Source organism: Henckelia pumila, chromosome 4 (genome assembly GCF_033568475.1).
Source record: "Henckelia pumila isolate YLH828 chromosome 4, ASM3356847v2, whole genome shotgun sequence".
Taxonomy (NCBI): domain Eukaryota; kingdom Viridiplantae; phylum Streptophyta; class Magnoliopsida; order Lamiales; family Gesneriaceae; genus Henckelia; species Henckelia pumila.
In genome coordinates, this window is record NC_133123.1 from 141,229,773 (window position 1) to 141,239,970 (window position 10,198).

Consider the following 10,198-nt stretch of genomic DNA (forward strand, 5'->3'; position numbering starts at 1 on the left):
ATATTTTCGGGTCTTACAATTCCTCCCCTCTAAGAAATGATTTCGTCCTCGAAATCGTAGTCAAGTCAACTATCAAGTCTGATAGACTGAATGATTATCTGAAGTTATTCTCACTTCAATCATCAGTTGTACTCAAATACTGAAAAGAATTCTCTCTGAGTTGTTTCTATTCTAAATCAAGAATCTGTCGAATATTCGACTTATCTCAGAATTTTTTCATTAGTCCTCTTGTTTGATTTAAGTCCACAGAAGGAATCTATCAATACTTCCTTACTTTAGATACATGAAACAATTCAGAATCATTGTATCAAGCTGAAAAGAATAAATCTTTTCCCATCGTTAAGTCCATCTGATATCTTATTCAATGAGGTTCAGTCTTTGTGTCGACTTGTTTCTTTCTGAATATCATTCAATGTTCTGTATAGAACATATCAAGTCTACACTATCATTCATTTCGTTGCTTCAAGTTTAGTATTCAACCTCATATTCTGAATCTGTAAATGAAATTCTGCTTTTTCTCTATTCTGAATTGAATGATGTTTCAAGAATAACTTTGTCGCTTAACTAATCCGTTTCAGCTTCCAAAGTTATATCTATCATTCAATTACTAATTCTGGTTCTTCTTTTCCATTTTCATTTCATACAGATTCATCGTCAAATTCGTTGTGTATTTCGAATCAACTCCGATCGGATATCGACAAATCATGTCTGATCTGATGTCATATACCTCGGTAATATCATTACAACACAAAAAAAATCGGAGTTCTTTTCAATATCATATCATTATCTCAAAATCGGCTCAATAGCTATTACAGGAATTATAATCCTCAAGTGGCAACATATCAAATCAAATAATACCAAATCAGGTATTAAAGTTCTGAGAATATCCTCAATATTTGGAAAATCGACTCAGATAATCCATCAATCGAATTCAACTCTCAGAACATCAGTCAATCAATCGATGCCACATTCTGTCAAATAAATCTAAAGTCTTAATTCGGACAATAGATTTTAATCATTCCTGTACTTTCATCATATCTCTATCTTCTTCACAGATCTGAATAGATAGCTGTTCGTCACATCTCATACAGAGTATTCTACCAAATTCTGATTAGTCTATTCGGACTATCAATTAATCAGAGTATAATATGTTGTAGTCACAGATTTCAAAGTATTCAAAACTGTTGATAATCGGTATCATATCAGATAAAAAGTTCATTCTCACAAATTCGATTCATCTTCTCTGATTATTCTTCCAATTCAAGGATAAAATACTGTACCTTTACCTCAAAAAGTACTCAAAGTCATCGGATCATCTGTATTGAAATTTAATAGTAAACCCAATGTTTCAATCTGAAACATTATTTCCTGGCTTACTGTTCATTTTACAATGAATCTAATCACAATTCAATGACTTGTTCATACAGACAGATCGTCGTATACAGTAACATCCATCATACTGTTCATAACTACCACCTGTTTACCTCATCAATACTGTTTCATCACGGTAGTTTTGCAAAATATTCTTTCAAATTATAATCTCGTTTCAATGTTTGAAGTTTCCAAACTAACATTGAACTCATCGGATCAACGATTTTCAACTTCATCAGAAATTCTCTGTACGTTTAACTTCAAAAACGTACTAATTCTGTTACTTCTATTTGCTTTATCAAAAGATAAAACAATTATCAAATGAATATCGAATTCATTGTTGTGCAATTCTTCAAATTCGGATATCTCTTTTCGAAAATATCAGGCACAATCAAATAATCAATCATAATATAATTCATTCATTCGGATCTAAGGCTTCAATTCATATCTCAATCTGGCATTCTGTACTGAATTCTAATCACTTCAGTTTACTTTCTGTGTTGTTTTCATCTTCTGAATAATTCTGCCGTATTTCCAATAGAAAAATCATTCTGATTGGTGATATATTCGTCTGAATATTCAAACCAGAATACACAAAAATCTGAAATCAATTCATTGGATGCCTAGTTTATTCCTTATTCCTATCTCCAAATACCGACAAATCATATCATCTAACCCAAAAATCATGGATCATATTCAAATTCTTCTATCAGTTACGAGTCACAATCTTAAATACGCTGAGATATTATCAAATGATCAATAATTCTCAAAATCAAAAGAAATAAATCAAGATTGAGAAAATCCCTCAATCAAGGTCATCCAAAATCGAATCTTCTGGATAACAAACTCTGCAAAGTGAAAACAACTCACTTGCATCACATAACTCAGAATGAGTAAATCAACACAGGCTCTAAATGAAAGCAATATGCCATGAGAGCCAATCAATATTAAATCATTCAAGAATTATATCTCCAGTTGATGTAATCGATTCAGCATATTCAAAGAAAAGACTCATCTGTAACCAATTGTCATATCATCATTTATCTTCTAAACCTCAAGATTAATATATATAATTCATAATCTCAATAAGTCGGTAATTCATAAATTCATCAATTCCTTATTGAATTCCAGTTTACAACTTAAACTAAAGTCAAAAAATCTTACTGGAACATATCTGTAATCTCTATTCAGTAGCGTACTTATCAATGCTAATTTAGATCGTGAACATATCTCGTGCATCGAATATACTGATTTCGGAATATGTCTGTAATCAAACATCAAATATCAAACCAAAATCACAGAATCTTAATTCGAGATTCTATATCATATCATTATATTCATATGCACACTATGTTCTTGTTGATCTAATTTTATCGCTTCTGATCATCATACTGATTGGTTAATTCACAAAATCCATTGATTCAATAATCTGCAACTATCACTAATCAGTACTTAGATAAATTCTCACATGAACAATATCATGTTCAGTTTCAGTTCATCGAGGCAATAGTTCTATTCTTCAGTTCAATTCACAAAATCTCTTTTCTGATACAGAGGTAATCATATAATAAGCTTTCAGCTATCATATATCTATTGCACCAATAATAAACAGGCCAAAACAAAATAAATCTGTTACCTGAAATTTCATTCTCAAGTGCAATTTCATTCTGATCCTCTGTATACTTCTGGAATTTATTCATTGAATAAATTTTAGCACATCTGTCTGACTTGTCCTTACACTGTTTGTTCAGATATCTTCCTCCATAAAGAGTGTAATAATTTCTAATATACTCTGCATTCAGAATCAGACTAATCCATCTCGATTCGCTAGAGTTAGAGATTTATTTTCATATCATTCACCTCATATCTGTTCTAAAATAAAAATTGTAGATAGAGTTGTGAGTATCTCACATACTCTTTCATGTCTACAATTTCATTCTCCTAACTCATCATTCAGCTTCAATTCTCCTAGACAAGGCTATGTCTTTAAACAAAATGTTTCAGTCGTCAACATTTATTAGACAAAATCTGCGGATTCAAACCATTAAATAATTCACTCAATCTTGAGCTTTTCATCATCTACAATTCAAAAAATTATAATAGACTTGAAAATTCTACTAAGGCATTCCTCAAAGTCAACATATTCAACTTCTACAGGGTATATTTTTCTTTCTCATCATTTCTATCTGTTGTGGCAAAGAACTATAACCAAAATGCTGTTCTAAGCACTTACCAACAATCAACATACCTCTGCCTTCTTATCATTTCTTTATCAAAATCCACCAGCTGGTTGCTAGGTTTCGAAGTTGGTATTCAATCAATCTGATCCGATATTCATCTGAATCATTCCGGTATTTGAACAACTAGTCAAGTTCTTCAAGCCAACTGTTACCTACAACATCATCTATTCATTTGCTGATATTCTGTTCTGTTCATTCAGAGATACTTCGTTCAGCTGAGCAATACCGTTCTGTTCTGTTCAATCTGACCATAACATTCTGTTCAGTCTGGCCATATGATTCTGTCAGTCTGGGGTGCTTACGTCACCCAAAGAACACTGTTCTATTCAATTATGGGTGCTTACATCACCCGAGAAAAATCTTATAACAAAACGGTAAAAATTTCAAGAATTTACAAATCAGTAAATCAGGCAATTGAATTTCAAATATAGATCATGCTCACATGCAATTTATCAAATCATCGAATTATCAAATCAAGTAATGCATAATCATGCAATACAATACATGCATGTGACTCAATCTACCCCGCTCAGCTTCTATCTCAGTCCAAGAACTTACGCTCTGATACCACCTGTTGTGACGACCCGAGTTCTAATCTCTCATTTAATCAAATGTCCAATTTTAGACAAGAAACAATGTCTAAACAAAAGAGTAAAAAAAAAAAAAAATTTAAATGGATTGCCCTGCGCACGCGCGGGCATCACCCCTCGCGCGGGCGCAGTTCAACGAGCCCGAGGCTCCATGGGCTGGCTTGCGCGCGCGCGAGCAGTAGCTCGCCCGTGCGCATGCCACCGCACCAGAAACAAAACGAAGGGGCTCAGCTGCTGTCAAATAGGTTCTATCATGCAATTATCATCTAATAAAAGTTCATGCAAAGCCTTTTTCAATATCATAAGCTATCATGCATTCTAACATGATCTCATTAATAGAAATGAATCATAACAAAGCCTTAAAACATAACCATGAGGGCTCATAATCATGCAAGAAGCAATGTTATTCATTCAAGATCAAGCTACACCATGTTGTTTCAAAGGATTTAAACATCTATCAAATCCTAAATACAACAACAAGATAACAACTAGATCATCTACAAGTTGTGAAACAAGTAGCTATAACAAGATTATGTTTAAAGCTCAACTCTACATCATGACAGCTCACTCAACCATCTAACTCGGATCATCACGCTATATCTCTTCAACCCTTGTTCTTCAAGATTGCCTCTGTTCTGCTCCATTTCCTCCTATTGCCATGACACATACAACATAACAATAGCCGGATAACTCCGGTGAGAAATATATTTCCCAGTAAAAGCAACTAAACATGCATATCAAACATATATCAAGATCATGATATAAAATTAATACAATGCATGTTTTAAAAAAAACAAGGTTCATCTCTTCATTCTTCGGTTGGAATCCCGAGAAGTAGATATCATAACTAATCCACCGACTCTCCCGCTCGAGGTGGGGTTACTTATCTTTCTTCTCTAGACTTTGAAGCAATCATATATGCAAATCAGACGCTAGGCTAAAACAACCACCCAGGCCATACATATACGATTCCTCAAATCGTCTATTCGAACGTTTCCGTTCATTTCAAAATCAAGGAATAAGTCTTCAAGATGAATGCAACATATATCATCATCAAGGCATTCATAACATCAAAAACTTATTCAACAACTCATATGAAAGCACATAAGAGCAATTAAGCAAACAAGTATGTGATTTAGGGGAACTCGATACAAACCATCTCGAGTTGTATTCCCAATCAAATAGTAGTACACTTTTACCTTCGTATTTTTCGTCTGTTCTGAATTCTTCAACCTCAAAACATGCACATCAATCTTTGTTCAATTCATTCCTTTCAGAATCGAGTCGAAATCATCAGCACATCTTCAATAAATCATTTCAAACCTCACTTCTTCTTCCTTCAACGAAGTCCCGTTCTCGAGTCAATAAGACTTCACAATAATCTGAAATTGAAGAATAAAGATGCTACAACATCAGCAACATTTCAATGAACATCTCGGTTCAATTATCAGCTATCAAAACATCCATCTATTATCAAACAACTCATCCAAAACCGTAAGCAAACTTCCTCGGTTCAAAATTCGATCTCTTGAGTTGATTGAGCTCATAACATGTTTGAAATGTAAAGATAATCTTCTAACAAAATCAGTATATGATCTTCAGATCATTGGCTCAATCATAGACTATCAACAACGGTTTCAAAACATCAATCGACGGCATAACGACTGAAAATCGGTAACCGACGAAATATCGACTTCGAATTCAATCTCATATCAGCATATGTGATCATAAACCAGACAAATAACCACATACCAGCAGCTAAAATTTTGATAATACATGCTGGAGAATCCATACGATTCATTCAAAACTAAATCTTCAATCCGGTTTCGAATATAAACAAGACAACACGTCAAGAACAAGATCATATGCTCATGTACTGATCTCTGCCAATTTCGTTCTACAAAACATACTTAAAGTACTCAGAAACTTACATAAAGTCGAAGTACGCATCGCAAGGATTCCAAAACATCTTTCGGAATTGAAATCGGACGAACGACGCAAAAGTTACGGCATTTTGAAAATCATCGAAGCAACAAAAATGGAATGAATTCGAACTCCCCTGTTCCATTTCTGAACTCCTTCTCGCTCAAGCACGTATTCTGCTGATTAATAGACTAAAATCGGATATGTATACACAAATTGCAATTTAGTCCCTCAAATCTTCAGTAATTGCAATTCAGTCCTCGGCCTTCGTTTTAATTCAATTTCAATCCAAAATAATTTAATAATATTAGAATTTAAATCAAAACTCTAAATTTTCCCAAATTAAATATACTCAGATTAAAATTAAATAAATTCGAATTAATTAAATAATCCGGCCTTTTGCACTTTAGCCCTTGCAACGTCGATAATTGCAAATCACTCCCTGATCAGGTTAAATCTTCAAAATTGATCTTCGTTAATTCCCGAAACATGAAATTTAATCTTAAATCCCATAAATATTCAAATCGAATATTTATTCTTTTAATTTAAGAATTCTCGAAATTTAATTCTCAAAATCCGTAAATTCTCAAATTAAATATTTTCAGCTCGGAAATTAAATATATCATTTTCATAACTTCTCAAATTAATATTAGCCCATAATATTGAATTTAAGTCTCAAATCCCATAATTAATAATTCAATATTTTCGGGTCTTACAGTTTTAATCATTTTCAGTGATTTTTTAAAATGATAGACTTTTGTGAAGTTGATGAATTTTTATTGACTTTCATAAAATATCACGGATTTACAAACAAATTTTCATGCATTCTTTGTAGAATTTTCGCAGGACTTTTATAGAGATTTGTAAATTTTTAATAAAATTACATGAATTTGTATCTTTAATATTTCTTATTATTTTTCATTTTTTTTTCTTTGAAGTAATAATTATTTGACATAAATAATAACTTTATTTGAAATATTTTTTAAAATTTATTGATGAAAATGAATTTTATTTATTTTAAATGTATATATATATATATACATATATTAATGTAACAAAATAAAAAACTAAAAAATTTGTGGTTGTATAAAGTTAATTTTTTTTTTAAAAAAATATGATAACTTATAAATTATTTTATCAATTATATCATAAAAATTTATTTGTCAATTTTTATTTTTTATCATATATGTTATCCGGCTATTCAAATATTTGAATTAAATCATGTTATAATTTTTTAAATCATATATTATTATCATTAAATATTATAATTATTGATATAAATCATAAATTAAAAAGCACAAAATAGTTCAAAATTTTCAAATTTTTGAATAATATTTTTTATTTTGATATTAGGAAAAGAACGAAAAAATACATGAAGATAAATAAATAATAAATATATAATATATATATATATAGTTGTATTTTGAGCATTAACGTTTAATTTGTATGTTCATGATTTTCATAAAGTTATTAAAAGTTCATTGACATTTTGAATAACACTAGACTTTTGTAAAGTTTTTAAAAGTCGAGTTTGAATATCACTTGACTTCTAAAACTCTAAAAAAGTCTATTTTGAATACCACTAGATTTCTATAGAGTATATAAAAGTCGTGAGTGAATACCACTAGACTTTTAGATGCAAAAAAAGTCATTAATTATTCTCATTGAATACAAAAGTTCATTTGACAAAAACAAACATTCGTTTTTTACAAATTTGTTAAGAAAAAATTTATAATAATTTATTTTTAAAGTTACAAATAATATCTAAATATACACGATATTCACAAGCACCAAATGCATGGAGACGTGAATCGTTGGAGATCCAGGCAAGACGATCGCTCACGTATTTGACCAAATGTCGATTAGTTTAACTGGAATATTGATTGAGTACTTTTTGGAATATTAGTTTACTTATTGAGTTATAAGCATAACGAATATGATCAATTATTACATTGGATATAGACGAGATAGTTACCATTATTCATTCATTGCCTTTTAATTAGGCATGCCGATAATTTGGAGTGCTATCCGTGGCATTCAAATAAGACGCTAATATTCCGGCCGCAGTCATTTCATTCGTGGCATTCAAGACTTTTCCTTCTCACTAATCACTTTTAAAAAAATAATAATAATAAAAAGGAAAGAAAAAGAAAAAATAAAAAGAAAAAGAAAATTTCAAATTCACGTTCTATCTTAAAATTTAAACACAACTTTCTTTCTGGCTAATCTATTATATCAAAGTATATATTTAAATATAATAGTCATTGATAAATATAATATAAATAAATATTTCGGATCAAATATACCACTCGGTCAATTGACCTCATTCGGGTGCCACATATATCAATGTCCGATTATGAAATATATATTTTATTGGTGGGCAAAATAAATTTCTCCTCCTGTTATTAATTTGTATTTTTTTTATTTTTATCCAATTAATAGTGAATTATATTTATATTTTTAGTCTTGTAATTTGTATTTTTTTTATTTTTAGTCATGTTAATTATAAATTTCTAATTTTACTCCTATATACTTTATATTGTTTCATTTTTTATCATTTAAATTTTATTTGCTTTCATTTTTGTTCTTTTTTCTGACCTCAATACATGATAGAATTCGATTAAAAAAGATCAAAAATAAAAATAACATATAAGTTAAAGGATAGAAAATGGAAACAAATACATTTACAAGACTACAAATGAAAATAAACCATAACATGGCCAAAATTGAAAGGAAAAAAATCCAATAACAAGACAAAAAATATAGTTCCCCTTCATGGGTGAAATATACATTTTCTATTGGATATTAGTTATTCGATTGATTAAAATTGTTCATGTTATAATAAGTGGTTAGAAGTTAAAAAAGGGGTTCAAATTCATAATAATAAATTTACTAGTTTTTTTGTTAAAATCTACTTGACAATAGATTTAAAATCTCAACCACTTATTTTTTAAGTCAGATTTCAAATTCATCGTAATATGTATCCTCTCAAATCATCCTTTCAAAATCCTTTAGGCTGTGTTTTGATTATTGAAGTATTTAAAATATATTTTAATGTATTTTTGTTGTTTAAAGAGAAATCCATAAATTTCATGTTAATTGACATAAATTTCAAATACGCGTATAAGTTAATAATATTATTTAAAATTCATTTTCTTTTTATTATAAATAATAAAAAACATCAAGGAGTAGATTTAAGATTTAATATATTGTTTTATTGTAAACAATAAAACAATCAAAATTAAACTCATTGATTTCAAACTCATCAATCCAAACATAACCTTAGGTCATGCTTGGTAGGATGGAATGAGGTGGGAATGGAATGAGTATTCCAACCCTCATTCCAAATCTCGTGCTTGGTAAATAAATAAAAGTAGGAATCCTCATTTCTATGGAATACTCATTCCCAAATTCATGGGAATAGTGATTCCTTTGATTATATCAAGGAATCACAATTCCATTCCTTACTCTATCTACTATTTTATTTTATCTTCCAAAATTATCTGATGATATTTTTTTTAACGTGATAAAATCATATTTTTTTTCTTCCAATCTATATCATCTTCTTTTTTTCCATTTATATCGTCTCCCGCCATATTCTTTCATTTTATACATATCTTTCCTTTACTCTCTCAATTTTTTCACGTCTCTCGAAGGTAAATTTAAATTAATTTTCACCACCTTGTCTTTTTATATGTAATCTATGAAAACTTTCGTTCTTCATAACATCTCCTTTCTTGGTGGGTTTTTATTTTAATTTTGAGATGCTTTTCGTATTGTTCTTGATTGTTTATTGTGTGCCAATTTGTCTATGTTTTCTTCGCCATCTTAAAATATATATGTTACTTCTAATTTTGCTTTTGGACTAATATTTTTTATCGTATAAATAATGGGTGTTTTCTTCTTCCTAATAAATTTGTTTTTGTGTTGCGAAACATAGCTTTAATCTTTGTTTGATATCTCAATTTGTATGCTTGTCATAGTTGCGACCAGTAGCATGGTGGCAAGAATTAACAAATAAATGGGATTTGATTTAATTAATTATCCTTTATGATTATTAACTAGAAAATGAAG